Source organism: Hordeum vulgare, chromosome 5H, assembly GCF_904849725.1.
Source record: "Hordeum vulgare subsp. vulgare chromosome 5H, MorexV3_pseudomolecules_assembly, whole genome shotgun sequence".
In the NCBI taxonomy this organism is placed as follows: Eukaryota; Viridiplantae; Streptophyta; class Magnoliopsida; order Poales; family Poaceae; genus Hordeum; species Hordeum vulgare.
Genome location: NC_058522.1, coordinates 446,563,915 through 446,588,852, shown reverse-complemented (window position 1 = coordinate 446,588,852; position 24,938 = coordinate 446,563,915). Strand labels below are relative to the sequence as shown.

The 24,938-nt window shown below is 44.4% G+C and overlaps 1 pseudogene; it reads right to left on the bottom strand.

Moving 5' to 3' along the window:
• Positions 1 to 7,195: 7,195 nt before the first annotated feature.
• LOC123396850 lies at positions 7,196 to 7,825 on the bottom strand (annotated as a pseudogene).
• Positions 7,826 to 24,938: the final 17,113 nt, after the last annotated feature.

The window sequence follows — 24,938 nt, the reverse complement described above, 5'->3', positions numbered from 1 at the left end:
AGGATCCTTGAAGCAGTGGCGAAGCGGAGACACATGGAAGACATCATGAACCTGAGAAAGGTTCACCGGGAGTTCCAGTTGATAAGCCACTTTTCCACGCCTTCCGAGAACAGTGAAAGGACCAATATAGCGAGGATCTAACTTGCCCTTGATCCCGAAACAGTGTGCACCTCTCATTGGTGTGACTCGAAGATAAGCCTTTTCTCCAGGTTGATAGACCATATCTTGGTGATGACGGTCATACTCACTCTTCTGACGAGACTGAGCAGCCTTCAGATTCTCATGAATAATGCGAACTTGATCTTCGGCATGTTGGATAATATCCGGACCGAAGAGTGACCGTTCCCCAGTTTCTCACCAATTCAGAGGAGTTCGACACCTTCGTGCATACAATACCACGAAAGGGGCCATCTTAAGACTAGCTTGATAGCTATTGCTGTAAGAGAACTCGGCATACAGGAGAGATTCCTCCCATTTCTTACCGAAAGAAATGACACAAGCTCGAAGCATGTCCTCGAGAATTTGATTGACCCGTTCAACTTGTCCGTGGGATTGAGGATGAAATGCAGTGTTGAAGGACAAATGAGTCCCCATAGCCTTCTCAAAACTTTCCCACAATTTTGAAGTGAACAAGCTGCCACGGTCCGAGTTGATTATCAATGGAATACCGTGAAGTGAAACAATCCTTGACATATAAAGATCTGCCAGCTGACTAGCATTAATTGTTTCTTTGACGGCCAGGAAATGTGAAACTTTGGACAGTCGGTCAATGACGACAAGAATAGCATCATTACATTTATGAGATTTGGGAAAAGCATTGACAAAGTCCATTTCCACATGGTCCCATTTCCACTCAGGAATAGAGATAGGTTGCAGAGTTCCAGTAGGCTTTTGATGTTCTGCTTTGATCCACCGGCAAATATCACATTCTGCCACATATCGTGCAATGTCTTGTTTCATATTGGGCCACCAGAATCTTTGACGGATGTCTTGGTACATCTTAGTACTACCCGGGTGAATAGACAATGGTGTGTCGTGAGCTTCTTTCATCACCCCCCGGTCATTCTAAGATTTTCCTTCTTATTCGGGATGAAAATGCGACCCTTGAAGTACAAGGCGTCATCTTCAGCAATAGTGAAAAAGGAGGGTTCACCCTTTGCAATATAGCTTTTAATCATGTGGACATCATCGTCAAAGCATTGCAGATTCTTGATGGTGCCCACAAGATCTGGTTCAACAACTAGGTTACTGAGGGAACCCTGATTAACAACACGAAGGTTCATCTTTCAATACTCTTCGGGAGGGGGAACAAGGTAACCCTGAGGAACAATATGGAGGTTCCGCTTGCGGAATTCCTCTTGCAGACGATCGTGAACCTTATGAACCTGGAGGTGGTTGCAGTATGACTTGCGACTCAAGGCATCAGCCATTACGTTAGCCTTGCCGGGGGTATATTATATACTACAGTCAAAATCTGCTATATGCTCCATCCATCTTTGTTGACGTAGATTCAGCTCCGGTTGAGTGAACAGATACTTCAGACTTTGATGGTCGGTGTAGATTTCACAGCGATTACCGACAAGGTATTGCCGCCATTCTTTTAGTGCATGAATAACTGCGGCAAGTTTGAGATCATGAACTGGGTAGTTCTCTTCATGAGCACGCAACTCACGTGAGGCATAAGCAATCACCTTGTGATCCTGCATGAGGATACAACCTATTCCTTGATGAGAAGCGTCACAATATATGACGAAATCCCTTTTCGTATCCGGAGGAGCAAGTACTGGAGCGGATGTCAGTTTGTCCTTGAGTGCCTCGAAACTTTCCTGACATTTATCAGTCCATTCATACTTAACACCTTTGTGAAGCAGATTGGTTAAGGGCTTCGCAATCTTGGAGAAGTTCTCGACAAATCAACGACAATAGTTGGCGAGTCCGAGAAAACTTCTGACTTTCTTGACATTCTTCACGGGAGTCCAGTCAAGAATAGCTTGAATTCGTTCGGGGTTGACTGCAATACCATCCTTGGAAATCACATGACCAAGGTATGTCACTTCGTCTAGCCAGAATTCACATTTGGAATACTTCGCGTAGAGTTTATGCTCCCGAATCTTATCTAGTACAAGACGAAGATGTTCAGCATGCTCTTCTTTATTCTTCGAAAATACCAGAATATCATCCACATATACCACGACGAATTTGTCGAGGTAGTCCATGAATATATAATTCGTCAATCAAGAGAAGGTTGCCGGTGCATTGGTTAAGCCGAAGGACATGACGGTGTACTCGTACGATCCATAACAAGTAACAAAAGGCGGTCTTTGGAATATCCTCTTTGCAAACACAGATCTGGTGTTATCCCAACCTCAAGTCAAGCTTAGAGAAGACGGTGGAACCAACAAGTTGATCATACATATCATTTATCCGAGGGAGAGGATATTTGTTTTGAATAGTGGCCTTGGCCATAATTGCTCCATGGACCAAACCCTTCCTTGCTTATCTATTACGCAAGGAGCTACCCGACGACCAAACCGAGGCGCGGCATATCATCTGCCGATCAATGAGTTATAAGGTCCACGAGGGCGAGCTATATAAAATGAGCACCACATGAGTACTCCAGCGGTGCATATCCAAGGAAGAAGGAAGCCAACCTTTTGCCGAGGTACATGTCGGCATGGGCGGTCAGCACACAGCAGCACGGGCCCTGGTTAGCAAGGCTTTTCGAGCCAGATTCTACTGGCCAACGACCCGAGAGGACACCCACACACTCGTTCAGCATTGTACGGGGTGTTAACTCTTTGCAAACCAAAGCCACATGCCCCCAACACCTCTTCCAACTATTCTGATCACTTGTCCTTTTGTGGTATGGGGTCTGGATATGGCCGGCCCACTTCAAGGGGGACCAAGAAAAAGAAATACCTCCTGCTATGGCTGACATATTTACCAAATGGATCGAGGCAAAGCATGTCACCTCGGACAAGGCTAAACTAGTAATCGAATTTATCTCTAGCGTCGTACATCGTTATGGTGTTCCGCACAACATAATAACACACAACGGATCCAATTTCACCACTGAGGAGGTAAAAGATTGGTGCGCAAACTTGGGCATAAAGCTCGATTATGCCTCCATATACCACCCGCAAACCAATGGACAAGTCGAAAGAGCCAACGAGCTCATTATGATTGGTATTAAACCCAGGTTGGTCCGCTCCCTTCAAGAATTCGATTGCCAATGGGTCGAGGAGCTCGACTCCGTTCTATGGGGCTTGTGCACCACCTTGAATCGATCCACAGGGTACACCCCCTTCTTCATGGTGTACGGGGCCGAGGCAGTCCTCCCATGTGACATTATACGTGACATACATCGAGTGCGCATGTATGAGGGAAAATAAGCCAAGTTAGTTCAGCAAGACGACTTACATGCATTGGGAGGCGAGCGCGACATAGCTCTAGCCCGATCAGCTTTCTATCAACAACAAGCTCGATGCTATCAGAGCAGGGAAGTCCGGGAAAAGGCATATTATGTGGGAGAAATCGTCCCACGCCTCCCCGAGAAGCAGAAGCATAAACCTCACCCTAAGTGTGAGGGTCCTTTCATAATCGATGAAATCTTAACATGAGGAGCTTATCGCCTGCATAGATCCGAAGACAACCGCCTCGAGCCAAACCCATGGGCAGCTCGCCTTCGGTGTTTTTACGGCTAGACCACTATCATCCTCCCCTTTTTTGTCACTTTATTTTTCCTGTATCACCCATATTTTTTATCTATTCCTATAAGGATAATTAGTTGTTCTCGAGGCATGTTCGGCTTAACCGAACACCCTCGGACATATACCAAATTATTCCTGTTAAATGGAATGATCAAGTATCACGTGGGGGCTTCCTAAAGAACTTGTTCAATATATTTGTTATACCTACTTGTTCATGTATACATCTCGAAATAAAAACATCAATTCTTGCCATTTTATGCATCAAGTGGACTGATACGTCTCCAACGTATCTATAATTTTTGATGGTTTCATGCCATTATCTTGTCAAACTTTGGATGTTTTGCATGCCTTTTATTTATTTTCTAGGACTAACTTATTAATCCAGTGCAAGTGCCAGTTCCTGTTTTTTCCATGTTTTTGACCCCTTTCAGAGGAGGATTTTGAACAGAGTCCAAACGGAATAAAACTTCCGAAAAGATTTTTTCCGGAACGGAAGAAGATCGGGAGACTTGAGAACCAAGGCAGGGGATCCTCAGGGACCCCACAAGCCCTGATGGTGCGGCCAGGGGGGTCGCGCCGTCCTGGCTTGTGGGATCCCTGGGCCACGTCAGCCCTAGGGTTTGCGCCTATATATCCCCAAAAATTCCACAAAAAATCAGGGGAGCATCGTAATCACTTTTCCGCCGCCGCAAGCTTGTGTCTCCGCAAGATCCCATCTAGGGCACGTCCTGGTGCCCTGCCGGAGGGGGGATTCGGACACGGAAGGCTTCTCCATCAACACCATGACCTCTCCGATGATGCGTGAGTAGTTCACCATAGACCTACGGGTCCATAGCTAGTAACTAGATGGCTTCTTCTCTCTATTGGATCTTCAATACAAAGTTCTCCATGATCTTCATGGAGATCTATCCGATGTAATCTTCTTTTGTGGTGTGTTTGTCAAGATCCAATAAATTGTGGATTTATCATCAGATTATCTATGAATCTTATTTGAGTTTCTTCTGATCTCTCTTATGCATGATTTCATATCCTTGCAATTCTCTTCGAGTTGTGGGTTTTGTTTGGCCAACTAGATCTATGATTCTTGCAATGGGAGAAGTGCTTGGTTTTGGGTTCATACCGTGCGGTGACCTCACCCAGTGACAGAAGGGGTAGCAAGGCACGTATCGTGTTATTGCCATCACGAGTAAAAAGATGGGGTTTTCATCATTGGTTTGAGATTATCCCTCTACATCATGTCATCTTGCATAAAGCGTTACTCTGTTCGTCATGAACTCAATACACTAGATGCATGCTGGATAGCGGTCAATGTGTGGAGTAATAGTAGTAGATGCAGAAAGTATCGGTCTACTTGTCTTGGACGTGATGCCTATATGCTAGATCATTGCCTTAGATATCGTCATGACTTTGCGGGTTCTATCAATTGCTTGAGAGTAATTTGTTCACCCACCGTGATATTTGCTATTATGAGAGAAGCCTCTAGTGAACACTATGGTCCCCAGGGTCTACTCCACACCATATTTTCAGCCTTACACTTTTTACTTCATTGCACTTTCCTCCTTCAGATCTCACTTTTGCAAACAATGTTGAAGGGATTGACAACCCCTTTGAAGCGTTGGGTGCAAGTTGTTTGTTTTTGCGCAGGTACTTTGGACTTGACGAGGCCATCTTTTTGGTTCGTTACCTTGGTTCTCAAACTGATGGGAATACTTACTGCTCCTGTGCTGCATCACCCTTTCCTCTTCAAGGGAAAAACCGACGCAAACCAGAGAAGTTACAAGAAGAATTCCTACGCACCAGGAAAGGAGTTTTGTTGCCGCAGCATGGACTTAAGATTTTAGCAATGCTAGGTTGCCTCACTCTTGTGCTTACTCTCTATGTTCCCGATGTATTCGGCTAGAGGGTAAAGGGAGCACCGATGCGATTGTTATGGCCGGTTCACCGAGACACGTACCTCAGACGGGTAAAGCCAAAAGCTAGCACTTCTTGAGATACAACTTGATCGGCTAGGATGATGCCCACTATTCGGCAATTTCGTACCATAAAACCTTTGGCCGTGTTTAGCGGATAAACAGCCATACCGACTACAAAACTATGTAGCAGCCCCGAAAAAAGTAACCCATTAAGGAACTATTTTTCCGGAAGATGTTTCTTACGTCGAGTCATAATATAGCATAATTGACCCATATAACTTTTGTTTGTTAGTACCAGATGGCAGGATTGCCTAGTTATCAAAATTTTGATTCCTACCTTTGTAGGATACAAAGTACGAAACACTGCCCGGTTTATAACAAGGGAGGTAGAAGTTGATGGCCGGTTAAAGAAAGCATTTTCAAAATATGGAGGGAAGTTCCTTAACACACAGAATATCATTACAGGCGATTACACGCTGAGTGGTTAACTAGTTGATCTATTATAGCATCTAACACGCAGTCCTCCCGCGACAAGCGCGCGACGGGCATCACGTGATCGTACACGAGATGTCAAGGGATCTCCTTCCTATCTGGTCCCGCTGGTCCAACTCAGGCCATGTGCTTGTGATCTAGGACGGTAAAACGGGTCTTCACCATAGCCCACGCCTCCCGAGCTCCTTCTTGGCAGACCGAGGTATTCCACAATTCGAAGCAATTGCGGGCTCCTGTAAGTTTCTCGGCAAGATCGGCCATCTCTTGTGAAGGGTTTTGGTTCAGCCATAAAGCTCGGACCATACTCTGCAAAAGCCTTTCGTGCATGCTCATGCACAATGTGCAGTTCCTTCAACAGGTCCCCCCAAAAAGAGGTGGTCTCCTATTCAGGACGCCCAATCAAAAGACCTAATCCAAAAGAGGAACAAATTTTCACGATCAACACAATAAAAATTGGATCAATCACACGTTAGGGCTTTACTTACTGAACATGTCGCCTTTCAATTTCTGGCTCTCTTCTCGAGTTTGCGCCAATTGGGTTTGCAAACTCTCCACTTCATGAGCTTGTTTTTTATTCTCTTCCTTGAGATTGTTGTTTTCTTTGTGGCAACGCCTCAGTACGCGCTCACTGATTTCAAGATGTGATTCAACATACCTTTGAGCTTCTCGAGAGGCATCCAGATCTTTTTTGCATTTGGCCTATTGATTCACCTGCTATAACAAAAAAAATTGGCTATTAATATATATATATTAAGCAAATTCAGCATACTACAAATCAACACCCTTACTATGGGCTTCTCTAGTAAATTTCTTCAAATCTTCCAGCTCGGCCCTACTCGCCTTTAAATCGGCCTGGCTTTGATGGAGATCTGCGGATAAAATCTTGTTTTCCTACTTCAAAGCCTGCATATTGAAAAAGTACTTGTTGTCGACCCTTAATTCAGCCATCCCGACCAAATTAAGGCTCGGGGGCTACTCGGTCCGAAATTTTGTTCGGATATTGTAAAGGCCATAGCTTACGTGCACGTGGGAAGACACTTGCCCGACCACTTCTTTAAGTCCAGCTCGCGCGGCTCTGAGCTATGCATCAGCCAAATTAAGAGCATTAAACTCTTGTTCGGAAAATACAGGATGACGTAGAGCCTCATTCCACTACCGATGATTGATGACACTCTCGTATTCAGAGATCGTTACCAACAGTCCGTCCGAACACCCGGGGATCGGACCCGTGTCCGGTACTCCAGCGCCCATCGACGCGTCGGGGTTTGGTTGACTACCTAATACCTCCACACCATCCTCGGGCGGGGAAGGTTGTCCACATCTCCTACATTGGTCGGTCAAGGGTCATGAAAGTATGGAAGGACAGATATCATCATAAGGAACATAAGTCAGTCTGTATACCTTTTTGCCGGAGGAGCAGCACATGGTTTTTCTCCCGCCACCGATTGTTTGGAAATTCTGCCCTCGTTCGACAGAACCCCGGTCGATCTTGTCCACAGAGTAGTCCGGCGAGCACTCCGATGACCCCTAGGCGCAACCCCTCGTTGGGTCATCATTTTTCTCTTTCTCCCCGAAGAGGGAAGGGGACTAGGGTTCTCGGCTACAAGGGTTGCCCTCTGTTCGTCAACTCCATCCTGGTAAAACACTCCATCTCGAAAGTGATCGAAAGCTCCGGGTCTTCATGAAACCGGGGATCGTCGTCACGGGCATAGTCCTCAGGCTGAGGCTCGGGGCATTTTACCGTCTCGATCCAGCGCTTCCAAGGCTGCAAGGAAGGGGTAGTAGTTATAAATCAAACAATAAAGGGTGTGAATGCCTGAAACTTTGAACATTAGCACATTTACGTATTCAACGAGGTTGTATGATGAATAGCCTTCCTTGGTGAAGGGGCGGTTAAAACCTTCTTTTTCCCCTTTGAAGAGATCGGCTAGGATGGCCGCTAAGGCTTTCTGGTCTTTCGGTCCTAGCCATCTGCATCGACTGGAATAGCTTGTCCCGCTATAGCACCACAAGGTATGTGTACGTTGTTGGAGCAGGTGGACGCACCGGGTAATCACCACAGCCATTACATCAACGATGGTTAGCCCACAATGAGCAAGCACCTTGACCTTAGGAGATAGTTGTTTTACTTCGGAACTCTCCTCTTGGGAGAGACTCTTGGGCCTCGAGCTATAATGCTTTTTCAAAGGCTCTATGGAATATTCGGGAAGGCCCCTCCGAATTGGATTGAACAGGGGAACGTCCTCGATATAAAACCACTCCGAGGGCCACTCATCGAGTTCCTTCTTCAGTGTCCCAATTGGGTATTCGGTGGCGGCTATACGACACACTTCAGCTCCCCCCACTTTCCGGATTGTTGTCCCTCTGGTTCGGGGAACGACGCAGAAATACCTTCTACACAGATCAATGTAGGGTTCGCAATGCAAGAACATCTCACATAAGGCCACGAAGCCTGAGATATGGAGGATGGAACCAGTAGTGAGGTTGTGGAGCTGCACCCCGTAAAATTCCAATACAACCTTTAAGAAGGGGTGAATAGTGAATCCCACCCCTCGGAGCAGGAAGGAAACAAGGCAAAGCCATTCTCCCTCGTGTGGGGAAGGCAAGCTCCCTACAAAGGCCTTCCCATCAACGGAGGACATACCAGCGGGAGTGGGTGTGAGATCCGATTGGGGAGATATCCCTATGTTTCTAGCTCACGCAGGCGGATGAGGGAGACATAGGAACTCGCCGAGTCTCTTGGAAGGGAACCGAGAGGGCGCGAAGAGGAACCAACCATGATTCTAGAAGTGTTAAGAGCTCTAGGGTTTCTTGGCGAGGCGGAGATGCGACGGGGGCCTCGAGACGGATTTTGACCTATTTATAAAGGGTGCTACACCCATTTGTTATAAGGAGCGGTTCCTTCAAGGATTGCGAGAGGTGTCATCCTCTACAAAAGCACGCGAGAATCGAGAAATATTGTTAATCTTTGTGCAGAATTAAAAGTCGTGGGCCCCGCGACGCTTCGTTAATCGTGAGCAAGCCAAAGACCAAGACCATCATTTCTTGTTTGGAGGAGACGAAGGAACTCGCCTTGCAAGATTAACACTTTGGGCGTAATCATCCGAAGACCCTACACATCGGCGTTGAAGGCTAGTTCGGGGGCTATTGAGGGATTCCGGAATTAAGGGGTCCTCACGTAGTCGGCTTACTACAAAGAGGTCGGCTTGATGGGCAGTGTCGAAGCCAGCTATTTGGCAAGGCCTGGCAGCCACCACACCTAAAAATTTGAAGCAAATATACTACTATACCTAGGTGCTTAGCATGGACAAGGTACTACTCCCTCTATACCGAAATATATGTCGCTGGAGTAGCTAAAGTTAGCTACTCCAGCGACATATATTTTGGTACACAGGGAGTAGTATCTAGCTACTAAGGATGACGTAAAACTCCACGGAATAAAAATGCGAGTACATGAAGATAAATAACCTAGTACTTAATTTTTGAATTTTCATTGTATTTGCATATTGCAGTGACTTTTTGAACAGTTGCATTTTACATGGTTTTCTCCTTTGTAAGGTCTGTCACATCTGAAAATTATTCCTGCATTTTCCACTGCTGACGGGTTGTGCCTATGTTGGGTCGGGTTGTGCGATCGTCTCGTATTCAAGGAGGAGAACCTGGAATACTGGCGTGACAACCAAGCAAAAGTATATTAGGTCAGTTGCATTTAACCCTAGCCCCCCCTCCCGGTAACTATATAAACCGGGGGTCCTTATCCATGTTCAGGGATTATTCCACCTAGGGTTTAGAATACACAATCTCGAGGTAGACTATGTAATCATCATCCACTTTAATATAATCAAGCAGGACGTATGGTTTTACCTCCTCAAGGGGGCCCGAACCTGGGTAAACATCGTCTCCCCCTCTCTCCTGCAACCCATCGATCTAAGGTCCACAGTTTAGGACCACCTACCCGAGGTGTCCCGGTTTTGACACCGACAGTGCCCTTGAAGGCGACGATCGAACCTTTACAAACAATGTTGGGGCAATCTCCACAACTTAATTGGAGGCTCCCAACACCACCATAGAGCTTCACCACAATGTATTGTGGCTCCGAGGTGACCTCAACCGTCTAGGATGCTCAAACACCCAAGAGTAACAAGATCGGCAAGGTATTAGTGGGGGGATAAAATTTCTTTGTGTGGAAGTGTATCCTGGGGCCCTCTCAACCAAACCCTAGAGAATCAACAAGTATTGTTGGCAAGGGAGAGAAATCGGGCGAAAATGGAGCTTTCAGCAACAATGGAGTTTGGGGGAGGAAGAGGTAAGTCTCTTGTGGGAAGAAAACCCTTTGTTTATAATGGAAAGGAATCCAACTTATCTTGCTCACATCCCGCACATAAGTGGTACTACCGCTCGAAGAGCGGTACAACCGCTCGGGCGGAAGTACTCACAGAGCAGTGCAATGGCACGAATCCACGAGATGGTAGTGCCGCCGGAGTGGTACTACCAATCACCCAAGCGGTACTACCGCTCATGAGAGCGGTACTGTGACCTAAAAGTCATAGTGTTGCAGACCCACTACTGCCCTACCACCCCTGGGAGCACGACGGGTCTAGAAGGAAGCGGAAGTAGAGCGGCAATGGGCGGGCGGTACTACCACTTGTAAGCGTTACTACCGCTAGTACTAACGTTCCACTACCGTGCAAACCCGACATGAAATTCGAGTCCCTAGAGGCAGCGGTAGTACACGCGGGACTAAACAACGATACTACAACTCATAAGCGGTACTCGCGCTTTAAGCCTTCAGGACTCATGCATAGAAAACACAGGAGCAAACTCCATCCACGTGGGAAAGGAACGAGGGTGCAAAAGAAAATGTGTACGTGTTGGTTCCGCCCAAACCTTTTTGAAGCGGACCCCTCTTAACAGTACGGCCCTCCTATGACTCAAATCGACCGAAAGAGAAACACAAGAAAATAACCGTCTTCACTTTTGAAACTCCGAGGGGCACGAATCGTCTTGTGACATATGATAGATTATCTGAAATGATCAATGCACACGATTAGTCCGCAAATGCATTATCACCAATCACCAAAACCAATAAGGGAGAAATATGCCATATCACAAACTTCTTAAACGGAATTTACATTCTTACCAGTTCAAGCTCCCTTGGTGTGACATTGGCCATAAGTTTACGGTTATGTTGTCGAGAAGCTTCATGGCTTCTCCTAATGTAACCTTCGTAAATGTCCCACCTGAAGTTGAGTCTAGAAAGTTTCTCGAAGCAAAGTTTAATCCAGTATACAAGTTTAGTACAATCATTCATAAATTCAATCCATGTGTAGGAAAATTTTAAATCATTAATTTCATTATTTTCCATGATTGTGCAACATGTTCTTACTCATGTTGATTAAAACTCCAAGCGAGTAGGACGGAGGACCCGCGAGTGCCCCTATCGTCATTCATCTGTTCCTATTCAACGTGTTCGAGTTTTGAGAAGGTGGCTACTGCTTCCAAACACCATGGGTGTCGATGAAGGGGAGGAAGTTGTCCATGCTTCCAGCCACCCTGACCCCATGAGTATGTTCCATGAGAATTACACAAGACGTTCTCGCAAATCTGGTTCATATGATAACCGGTGGATACTCACTACATAAAATAGACGATGCCCCGCACGTTGTTGTGGAAAATTTGTTAAAAAAATATATGAATAAATGTTAGTAAACTAATGTTAATGCAAAAAATCAATATAAAAATGTCTTGCTTAATTACCTAGAAAAAAAATTCATGCATGAGGGTATGTTTTGCATGATGAGATTAATGAAAAAAGTAACTTATGACTACATGCATGACTTGATGATGTGGCATTGTTGCATGAAGAGGAAAATTAGGTAGTGATTTCTAACTATTTAAGAATAGAAGATGCTTTTCGTGTATTGAAGTATCATGCCACAAAGAGTGCGTAAGTGCATAAGAGTACCCGGTGTGGTATCTAAAGAGTGAAATCCAGTTTGAATCTTCCCATTCGTCCGTGCTTCAAATGAATCGGTTGTTCTTGCGGCTCCTCCCATTAACTATTGTTACAAGATTGTCGAGGGGTGATACGTCCATTTTGCATCATTCTTTCATGTTGATATTTATTGTTTTTTGGGCTGTTATTGTACTTCTAGGTACAATACTTATGCCTTTTCTCTCTTATTTTGCAAGGTTTACATGAAGAGGGAGAATGCCGGCAGCTGGAATTCTGGCCTGAAAAAGGAGCAAGTTTGAGATGCCTATTATGCGCAACTCCAAAAGCCGTGAAAATCATCGTGGAATTTTTTGGGAATATACAAAAAATACTGGGCGAAAGAAGTACCATAGGGGCGCCACCTGGAGGCCACAAGCCTGCCAGGCCCGGCCTACCCCCCCCCCCCTAGTCGGGCCTAGGGGGCTTGTGGGCCCCCTGTTGCTCCTCCGGCGCTCATCTTTTGCTATATGAAGGGTTTTGTCCTGAAAAAAAATCAGAAGGGAGCTTTTCGGAGGTTTCGTTGCCGCCACGAGGCGGAACTTGAGCAGAACCAATCTAGAGCTCCGGCAGGACGATCCTGCCGGGGAAACTTCCCTCCCGGAGGGGGAAATCGTCACCATCGTCATCACCAACACTCCTCTCATCGGAGGGGACTCATCACCATCAACATATTCATCAACACCAGCTCATGTCCAAACCCTAGTTCATCACTTGTAACCAATCTCCGTCTCGCGACTCCGATTGGTACTTGTAAGGTTGCTAGTAGTGTTAATTACTCTTTGTAGTTGACGCTAGTTGGATTACTTTGTGGAAGAGTTTATGTTCAGATCCTTGATGCTACTCATTACCTCTCTGGTCATGAATATGATTATGCTTTGTGAGTAGTTACTTTTGTTCCTGAGGACATGGGATAAGTCATGCTAATAGTAGTCATGTGAATTTGGTATTCGTTCGATATTTTGATGTGTTGTATGTTGTTTTTCCTCTAGTGGTGTTATGTGAACGTCGACTACATAACACTTCACCATGATTTGGGCCTAGAGGGAGGCATTGGGAAGTAGTAAGTAGATGCTGCATTGCTAGAGTGACAGAAGCTTAAACCCTAGTTTATGCGCTGCTTCGTAAGGGGCTGATTTGGATCCACTAGTTTAATGCTATGGTTAGACTTTGTCTTAATTCTTCTTTCGTAGTTGAGGATGCTTGCGAGAGGGGTTAATCATAAGTGGGATGCTTGTCCAAGTAAGGGCAGTACCCAAGCGCTGGTCTACCCACATATCAAACTATCAAAGTAACGAACGTGAATCATATGAACATGATGAAAACTAGCATGACAGGAATTCCCGTGTGTCCTCGGGAGCATTTTTCCCCTATAAAACTTTGTCCAGGTTTGTCCCTTGCTACAAAAGGGATTGGGACACTTTTCTGCACCGTTGCTACTTTTGTTACTTGTTTCTTGCTACGAATCATCTCACCACACAACTACTTGTTACGTAGAATTTCGGTGTCTGCAGATTTTACCTTGCTGAAAACCACTTGTCAGATCCTTCTGCTCCTTGTTGGGTTCGACACTCTTACTTATCGAAAGGACTACGATAGATCCCCTATACTTGTGGGTCATCAAGACTTTTTTCGGGCACCGTTGCCGGGGAGTGAAGCGCCTTTGGTAAGTGGAACTTGGTAAGGAAACATTCATATAGTGTGCTGAAATTTATTGTCACTTGTCACTATGGATACTAATCCTTTGAGGGGCTTGTTTGGGGTATCTTCACCTCGAACGAAAGCACAAATAGTTGCCCCTCAACCTGCTGCACCTACTTAAAATATTTGCTTTGAATTTCCTTCGGGTATGCTTGAGAAACTGCTGGCTAATCCTTTTACAGGAGATGGAACATCACATCCATACTTGCATCTAATCTATGTAGATGAAGTTTGTGGTTTATTTAAGCTTGCAGGTTTGCCCGAGGATGAGGTCAAGAAGAATGTCTTTCCTTTATCTTTGAAGGATAAGGCGTTGACATGGTATAGGCGATGTGATGATACTGGATCATGGGACTACAATCGGTTGAAATTGGAATTTCATCAAAAGTTTTATCCTATGCATTTAGTACATCGTGATCGGAATTATATTTATAATTTTTGGCCTCTTGACAGAGAAAGAATCTCTCAAGCTTGGGGGAGGCTTAAATCAATGTTATATTCATGCCCCAACCATGAGCTCTCGAGAGAAATTATCATTCAGAACTCCTATGCTCGGCTTTCTCATGATGATCGCACCATGCTTGACACTTCTTGTACCGGTTCTTTTATGAAGAGAGATATTGACTTCAAATGGAGTTTATTGGAGAGAATTAAACGCAACTCTGAAGATTGGGAGCTTGAAGAAGGTAAGGAGTCAGGTATGAATTTCAAGTTTGATTGCGTTAAATCCTTTGTTGCGACAAATACCTTTAGTGATTTTAGCGCTAAGTATGGACTTGACTCTAAGATAGTAGCTTCATTGTGTGAATCATTTGCTTCTCATATTGATCTCCCCAAAGAGAAGTGGTTTAAATATCATCCTCCTTTAGAAGTCAATGTAGTTAAACCCAGTCCAGTTGAAGAGAAAGTCATTGCGTATAATGATCCTATTGTTCCCAGTGCTTACATTGAGAAACCACCTTTCCCTGTTAGGATAAAGGATCATTCTAAAGCTTCACCTGTCATACGTAGAGGCTACATTAGAACACCTACACCCCGTGAGCAAATTAGAGTTGAACCTAGCATTGCTATTATCAAAGATCTTTTGTCCGACGATGTTGAGGGATGTAATATTCACTTATGTGAAGATGCTGCTAGAATTGCTAAACCTCACGCTAGAGATAAACATGGGCCTGTTGTTGGCACGCCTGTTGTTTCTGTTAAGATAGGAGATCATTGCTATCATGGTTTATGTGACGTGGGTGCTAGTGTTAGTGCAATACCTCAATCCTTATATGATGAAATCAAAGATGAGATTGCACCTATTGAGATAGATCATGTTGATGTCACTATTCAGCTTGCCAATAGAGATACTATCTGCCCTGTGGGAATTGTTAGGGATGTTGAAGTCTTGTGTGGTAAAACGAAGTATCCTACTGATTTACTCGTTCTTGCTACCACCCAAGATAGCTTTTGTCCCATCATATTTGGCAGACCTTTTCTTAATACCGTCAATGCTCATATTGACTATGAGAAGCAAACTATCACTGTTGGTTTTGAAGGTGTGTCACATGAGTTCAATTTCTCCAAGTTTGGTAGACAACCTCATGAAAAGGAATTGCCTAGTAAGGATGAAACTATTGCCTTAGATTCTATTGTCGTGCCTCCTACTGATCCTTTAGAGCAATACTTGCTTGAGCATGAAAATGATATGCATATGGATGAAAGGGGTGAGATAGATAGAGTTGTCTTAGAACAATATACTATCCTTAAGAATAATCTGCCTGTTGAACTGCTTGGGATCCACCCCCGCCAAAGGGTGATCCTGTGTTCGAGCTTAAACAGTTGCCTGATACTCTTAAGTATGCTTATCTTGATGAAAAGGAGATATATCCTGTCATAATTAGTGCTAGCCTCTCAGAGCATGAAGAAAAAAATTACTAAAAACTCTGAGGAAGCACCGTGCTGCTATTGGATATACTCTTGATGATCTTAAGGGCATTAGTCCCACTCTATGCCAGCACAAGATTAAAATTGATCCTGATTCCAAACCAGTTGCTGATCATCAAAGCAGATTAAATCCTAAGATGAAGGAGGTAGTAAGAAAAGAAATACTAAAGCTCCTGGAGGTAGGTATTATCTATCCTGTTGCTCATAGTGATTGGGTGAGTCCGGTGCATTACGTCACTAAGAAGGGAGGCATTACCGTTGTCCCTAATGATAAGGACGAATTGATCCCGCAGAGGATTATTATTGGCTATAGGATGGTGATCAATTTTAGGAAATTGAATAAAGCCACTAGGAAAGATCATTACCCTTTGCCTTTTGTCGACCAAATGCTAGAAAGACTGTCTAAACACACACACTTCTGCTTTCTAGACGGTTATTCTGGTTTCTCCCAAATACCAGTTGCACAATCTGATCAGGAGAAAACCACTTTCACCTGCCCTTTCGGTACCTTTGCTTATAGACGTATGCTTTTTGGCTTATGTAATGCAACTGCCACCTTTCAAAGATGTATGATGGCTATATTCTCTGACTTTCGTGAAAAGATTGTTGAGGTTTTCATGGATGACTTCTCCATTTACGGGTCTTCTTTTGATGATTGCCTCAGCAACCTTGATCGAGTCTTGCAGAGATGTAAAGACACCAATCTTGTCTTGAATTGGGAGAAGTGCCACTTTATGGTTAATGAAGGCATCGTCTTAGGACATCAAATTTCTGAAAGAGGTATTGAAGTCGATAAGGCTAAGGTTGATGCAATCGAGAAGATGACATACCCCACAGATATCAAAGGTATAAGAAGTTTCCTTGGCCATGTTGGTTTCTATAGAAGGTTTATTAAAGACTTGTCTCAGATTTCTAGACCTCTTACCAATCTCTTGCAAAAGGATATCCCTTTTTTTGACAATGATTGTGAGGAAGCCTCCGAAATACTTAAGAGGGGTTTGATAACTACACCTATTGTTCAGCCACCTGATAGGAACTTACCTTTTGAAATCATGTGTGATGCTAGTGATTACGCTGTTGGTGTTGTCCTAGGGCAAAGAGTTGATAAGAAGTTGAATGTTATTCACTATGCTAGTAAAACTCTAGACATTGTCCAAAGAAACTATGCTACTACGGAAAAGGAGTTTTTACCAGTCGTGTTTGCATGTGAAAAGTTCAGGTCTTACATAGTAGATTCCAAAGTCACTATTCGCACTGATCACGCTGCTATAAAGTACCTCATAGAGAAGAAGGATGCTAAACCTAGACTTATCAGATGGGTTCTCTTGCTACAAGAATTTGATTTGCACGTTGTCGACAGGAAGGGTGTTGATAACCCCGTAGCACATAACTTGTCTAGGTTGGAGAACGTTCTTGATGACCCACAACCTATTGATGATAGCTTTCCCAATGAGCAATTGAATGTCATCAATGCTTCACGTAGTGCACCGTGGTATGCTGATTATGCAAACTATATCGTTGCCAAATATATACCACCTAGTTTCTCGTACCAGCAAAAGAAGAAATTCTTCTTTGACTTGAGACATTACTTTTGGGATGATCCTCACCTTTATAAGGAAGGAGTAGATGGTGTTATTAGAAGTTGTGTACCTGAACATGAACAGGGACAGATCCTACAGAAGTGTCACTCCGAGGCCTACGGAGGACACCATGTGGGAGATAGAACTGCACACAAGGTATTGCAATCAGGTTTCTATTGGCCCACTCTCTTCAAGGATGCACGTAAGTTTGTCTTGTCTTGTGACGAATGTCAAAGAATAGGTAATATCGGTAAACGTCAGGAAATGCCCATGAACTATTCACTTGTCATTGAACCATTTGATGTCTAGGGGTTTGATTATATGGGACCTTTTCCAAAATCCAACGGATATACTCATATCCTAGTTCATGTTGATTACGTCACTAAGTGGGTAGAAGCTATCCCCGCTAGTAGTGCTGATCACAACACCTCTATCAGGATGCTTAAGGAAGTTATCTTCCCTAGATTTGGAGTCCCTAGATATCTAATGACCGACGGTGGTTCACATTTCATTCACGGTGCTTTCCGTAAAACGCTTGCTAAGTACGATGTCAACCATAGAATTGCGTCTCCCTATCACCCTCAGTCCAGTGGTCAAGTAGAGCTAAGAAATAGAGAGATTAAACAGATTCTGCAAAAGACTGTCAACAGGTCTAGAAAGAATTGGTCTAAGAAGCTCGATGATGCATTGTGGGATTATAGAACTGCCTATAAGAATCCCATGGGCATGTCTCTGTACAAAATGGTGTACGGTAAAGCATGTCATCTACCTCTTGAGCTAGAGCATAAAGCTTATTGGGAAATCAAAGAGCTCAACTTTGATTTCAAACTTGCTGGTGAGAAGAGGTTATTTGACATTAGCTCGCTTGATGAATGGAGAACTCAGGCATATGAAAATGCCATGTTGTTCAAAGAAAAGGTAAAGAGGTGGCATGATAAGAGGATACTAAAGCGTGAGTTCAATGTAGGTGATTATGTCTTGCTATATAATTCTCATTTAAGATTCTTTGCAGGCAAGCTTCTCTCTAAATGGGAAGGTCCCTATATTGTTGAGGAAGTATACCGTTCCGGTGCTATCAAGATCAACAACACGGAAGGTAATTGTCCGAGAGTGGTAAATGGGCAGAGAATCAAGCATTATATCTCAGGTACTCCCATAAATGTTGAAAGCAATATTATCAATACCATAACTCCGGAGGAGTACATAAGGGATATTTATCAACCTGTTTCAGACTCCGAAAACGAAGAGGTATGTGATTCGGTAAGTAAACCGACTCCAAAACCTTTCCCGTAGCAATTTTCCTCTGTTTTGGAATATTTGAAAAAATAGACAAATTTAAAGTAGTCCGGAAAGTGCACAAGGAGGCGACAAGCCTGGTAGGCCCGGCCTACCCCCTTGGCCGGGCCTGGAGGGCTTGTGGCCACCTCGTGCGCCTCCCGGACTCTGTTTTCGTGCGGAGTACTCCTTCTGGTCTGGAATGAATCAATATATATTCTCCCGAAAGGTCTGACCTCTGTATCATGCAAATTTCCTCTGTTTTCGTTTCGAGCTTGTTTCTGCTGCAGATCTAGATCGCTATGACGTCCCCAAAAACTCCGAAGGACAAGATCTTCGAGAAGGTCATCAATCCTTACCTAGCGGGAGTGCTGTAACACCCTCAATCTATCGAGATGCGTGAGGGGATGTTGCACATCCGTGACGTTGAGGGGCCCAAGAAGACCGGAAGCATGAAGGCGAGGCTCGAAGCAATGGAGCAACAGGTCTTCAAGTGCCAAGGGATGGTGGAGCGTGGACTCAACGCACCAGATGATGATCACGGAGTTCACCAACAAGCAAAAGATTGATGCCAATGACATTGGGAAGCACCTCTCCAGGCTCTATGACAGGATTGATCAACTCCACGCCCAGATCTATGACCTGTAGAACCAAAACTGTGAGTATGAGTATAGATTTAAATCAATACGGTTGGCTGCAGATTTGAGGATTCCGGAGACTCGTTCATCTTTCCATGATGGAGAACCTATGCCTTGGAAGACGGAGGATCAAACCCATGTTGCAACAACTCCACCACCATCACCTCCAAAGGAAGACAACTGAGCATGGGTATGGGAATCCCCTTGGCTTGTGCCAAGCTTGGGGGAGTTGCTCCGGTATCGTATCACCATCACATATTTTGCCTTTACCTTTTTTTTAGTTTGTTCCTTTTCAGTTTTCTCTTTCTCTAGTAGAATAAAAGTCTTAGTGTTTTAGTGTTTTGCTTTGTGTCACCCCCGATGTATTCGAGCTCGTGAGCCATATAATAAAGAGTGTCTTAGTTGAAGGGCTTTGCCTCATGCCATGATGAAAAGATCGAGAAAGAACAAAAGCATGAAAGATCATGTAGTGATCTTATGGGAAGTGATGGCTTCACATATAAAAAGAATGTTGATTGAAATTTGTTGAGGGTAGACAAACGTAGACCTTGGTAATTGTTGCAATTAATAGGAAGTGATAAAGAAGGAGAGGTTCACATATAAATATATCATCCTTGACACCATCTATGATTGTGAACACTCGCTAAACTATTTCATGTCTAGAAGTAGATGTTGGACAAGGAAGACAACATAATGAATTGTGTTTGCTTGGTTCCGAACAATGCTATATGATTAGAGATCCCTTAGCATGTGATGATTGCTTCCACCTCATATTAGCCAAAACTCCCGCACCAAGTAGAGATACTACTTGTGCATCCATAAACCTTCAACCCAGTTCTGCCATGAGTGTCCACCATACCTACCTATGGATTGAATAAGATCCCTCAAGTAAGTTGTCATCGGTGCAAGCAATAAAAAATTCTCCCTAATATGTATGATCTATTAGTGTGTGGAAAATAAGCTTTGTACCAACCTGTGATGAGGAAGACATAAAAGCGACAGACTGCATAATAAAGTTCTTTATCACAGGAGGCAATATAAAGTGACGTTCCTCCACACTAAGAGGACACACATCCAAACCTCAAAAGCGCATCACAACCTCTGCTTCCCTCTGCGAAGGGCCTATCTTGTACCTTTACTTTTTGCCCTTGAAAGAGTCATGGTGATCTTCACCAATTCCTTGTTTCGCCTTTATCTTGGCTAACGTCATATGCTAGGGAAAGATCTATATTCATATGTCAACTTGGAGGTAAGTACTCATGAATTATTATTGTTGACATTACCCTTGAGGTAAGTTGTTGGGAGGCAAAACTATAAGCCCCTAACTTTCTTTGTGTACAGCTGAAACTTTGATCTCATGAGTACCACGCGAGTTGTAGCAATTGTAGAGAACGAAAAGATGATTGAGTATGTGGATTTTCTTTACAAGCTCTTATTTGACTCTTTCTGATGTTGTGATGTATTGCAATTGCTTTAATGACTAAAGGCTATCGGTTGTTACTTCTCGATAAGGTTCTTGATCCATACTTTGCTTTGTGAAGGAATTGTCACTTCAGCATGAGAGATTATATGTTGGGATTGCTGTTCTAATCATGATCATGATGCCTGCATGTTCGTATCTTGTTTTGTCGACACCTATCTCCCTAAACATGTGGTCATGTTTATTGATCTAGGCTTTCGCTTGAGGACAAGCGAGGTCTAAGCTTGGGGGAGTTGATACGTCCATTTTGCATCATGATTTCATGTTGATATTTATTGCTTTTTGGGCTGTTATTATACTTTGAGGTACAATACTTATGCATTTTCTATCTTATTTTGCAAGGTTTACATGAAGAGGGAGAATGCCGACAGCTGGAATTCTGGCCTGAAAAAGGAGCAAGTTTGAGATGCCTATTCTGTGCAACTCCAAAAGCCGTGAAAATCAACGTGGAATTTTTTGGGAATATATAAAAAATACTGGGTGAAAGAAGTACCAGAGGGGGGCCACGTGGAGGCCACAAGCTTGCCAGGCCCGGCCTACCCCCCTGGCCGGGCCTGGGGGGCTTGTGGGCCCCCTGTTGCCCCTCCAGCGCTCATCTTTTTCTATATGAAGGGTTTTGTCCGGAAAAAAATCAGAAGGGAACTTTTCGGAGGTTTCGTCGCCGCCACGAGGCGGAACTTGAGCAGAACCAATCTAGAGCTCCGGCAGGACGATCCTGCCGGGGAAACTTCCCTCCCAGAGGGGGAAATCGTCGCCATCGTCATCACCAACTCTCCTCTCATCGGAGGGGACTCATCACCATCAACATCTTCATCATCACCATCTCATCTCCAAACACTAGTTCATCACTTGTAACCAATCTCCGTCTCGCGACTCCAATTGGTACTTGTAAGGTTGCTAGTAGTGTTAATTACTCTTTGTAGTTGATGCTAGTTTGATTACTTGGTGAAGAGTTTATGTTCAGATCCTTGATGCTACTCATTACCTCTCTAGTCATGAATATTATTATGCTTTGTGAGTAGTTACTTTTGTTCCTAAGGACATGGGATAAGTCATGCTAATAGTAGTCATGTGAATTTGGTATTCGTTCGATATTTTGATGTGTTGTATGTTGTTTTTCCTCTAGTGGTGTTATGTGAACGTCGACTACATAACACTTCACCATGATTTGGGCCTAGAGGGAGGCATTGGTAAGTAGTAAGTAGATGATGGTTTGCTAGAGTGACAGAAGTTTAAACCCTAGTTTATGCGTTGCTTCGTAAAGGGCTGATTTGGATCCACTAGTTTAATGTTATGGTTAGACTTTGTCTTAATTCTTCTTTCGTAGTTGTGGATGCTTGCGAGAGGGGTTAATCATAAGTGGGATGCTTGTCCAAGTAAGGGTAGTACCCAAGCGCCGGTCCACCCACATATCAAACTATCAAAGTAACGAACGCGAATCATATGAACATGATGAAAACTAGCATGACAGAAATTCCCGTGTGTCCTCGGGAGCGTTTTTCCCCCTATAATACTTTGTCCATGCTTGTCCCTTGCTACCAAAGGGATTGGGCCACTTTGCTGCACCGTTGCTACTTTTGTTACTTGTTGCTTGCTACGAATCATCTCACCACACAAGTATTTGTTACTAAGAATTTCAGTGCCTGTAGATTTTACCTTGCTGAAAACCACTTGTCAGGTCCTTCTGCTCCTCATTGGGTTCGGCACTCTTACTTATCGAAAGGACTACGATAGATCCCCTATACTTGTGGGTCATCAGGGGGATCCCCTAGAAGGAATAACCAGAACAATTTTACAAGGCCTAAGTCCCGTGGCCGTCCAGGAAGCACCTCTCAGCTAGAGGCGAGACGGCTACCTCCCCCTGGCCGCCTAGTCCAATCAAGCCGGCTAGGGGCGAGGCGGTCGTGCCCAGGCCGACTAGTCAAGCAAGCTAGCCGGCTGGGGATCTCCAGTCACATCAAACCGTAGGTCATGACGAGACCCTACGATCAAAGGTGGCCACGCGTCAGCAAAGGTACTGGATCAAAGTGCACGGCAGGTACCAGCGTCGGCGGCCACGCCACTGACCTCCTCCGGCTCTGATCCATCACCCTGCACAGTGTCGGCCCGTCAAACTCCCACTCCATTACTGCACTCGGTGTGGGAACAGTGGAGACGGCCGTACCGTCCGCCCATGACGAATCTCGCTGGACGACGCCGGACGTACCACGCGTGTCCTGCGTCAACCTTACGCGAGAGCCTTATTGGCTAGTCGGCGGGTCCCTGATACGTCTCCAACGTATCTATAATTTTTTATGGTTCCATGCTATTATCTTGTCTACTTTGGATGTTTTATATGCATGAATACGCTATTTTATATCTTTTTTGGGACTAACCTATTAACTCAGTGCCTAGTGCCAGTTTCAGTTTTTTCCGTGTTTTTGGCCCATTTTCAGACGGAGTCCAAATAGAATGAAACTTTACGATGATACTTTTTGGACCAAAAGAGACCCCCGAAGCTTTCGAAGAAGGCCAAATGGGCCATGAGGAAGTCACAAGCCCTCACGCCGCTACCCCCCCCCCCCCCGGTGGTGGCGAGCAGGCTTGTGACCTCCTCGTGGGCCCAACTGACGTAATTCCACCGCCATAAATTCCTATAAATTCAGAAACCCCCAAAAAGAAACCTAGATCGGGAGTTCCGCCGCCGCAAGCCTCTGTAGCCACCAATAACCGATCTGGAGCCCGTTCCGGCACCCTGCCGGAGGGGTAATCCATCTCCGGTGGCCATCTTCATCATCCCGACGATCTCCATGACGAGGAGGGAGTAGTTCTCCCTCGGGGCTAAGGGTATGTACTAGTAGCTATGTGTTTGATCTCTCTCTCGTGTTCTTGAGATGCCTTGATCTCGATGTACCATGGGCTTTGCTACTATAGTTGGATCTTATGATGTTCTCCCCCCTCTCCCCCTTGTAATGAATTGAGTTTCCCCTTTGGAGTTATCTTATTGGACTGAGTCTTTGAGAACACTTGATGTATGTCTTGCATGTGTCTATCTGTTGTGATCAACTTGCGGGTTTGTGACAATTGGGAACCTATGCATATGGGTTGGCACACGTGGATTCATGTGAGTACTTGATGTATGTTTTGGTGATCAACTTGCGGGTTCGTGACATTGGGAACCTATGCACGTGGGTTGGCACACGTTTTGACTCTCTGGTAGAAACTTTGGGGCACTCTTTGAAGTTATATGTGTTGGTTGAATAGATGATTCTGAGATTATGTGATGCATATCGTATAATCATGCCCACGGATACTTGAGGTGACAATGGAGTATCTAGGTGACATTAGGGTCTTGGTTGATATGCATCTTAAGGTGTTATTCTAGTACGAACTCTATGATGGATCGAACGGAAAGAATAGCTTCGTGTTATTTTACTACGGACTCTTGAATAGATCGATCGGAAAGAATAACTTTGTGGTGGTTTCGTACCCGACAATAATCTCTTCGTTTGTTCCCCGCTATTAGTGACTTTGGAGTGACTCTTTGTTGCATGTTGAGGGCTAGTTATATGATCCAATTATGTTATCATTGTTGAGAGAACTTCACTAGTGAAAGTATGAACCCTAGGCCTTGTTTACACGCATTGCAATACCGTTCGTGCTCACTTTTACCATTTGTTACCTTTCTATTTTTGTAATTTTATATTACAAAAACCTATATCTACCATCCATATTGCACTTGTATCACCATCTCTTCGCCGAACTAGTGCACCTATACAACTTACCATTGTATTAGGTGTGTTGGGGACACAAGAGACTCTTTGTTATTTGGTTGCAGGGTTGCTTGAGAGAGACCATCTGCATCATACGCCTCCCGCGGATTGATAAACCTTAGGTCACCCACTTGAGGGAAAATTGCTACTGTCCTACAACCCTCTGCACTTGGAGGCCCAACAACGTCTACAAGGAGAAGGTTGCGTAGTAGACATCAAGCTCTTTTCTGGCGCCGTTGCCAGGGAGACTAGGTAAGCGGCACTAACATCCCGTCAACGAACCTATTTTCTGGCGCCGTTGCCGGGGAGGTTAGCGCTTGAAGGTATATCTTTAGATCTTGCAATCGAATCTTTTTATTTTTGTTCTTTCGCTAGAAAACTAAAAAAATGGAATTGAGGATGCCTCATATGCTCCATCTTTTCAATGTCTTTCATGAGCATGATGGGAAGGAAAATTGTGCTCAGGTGCTGAAAGA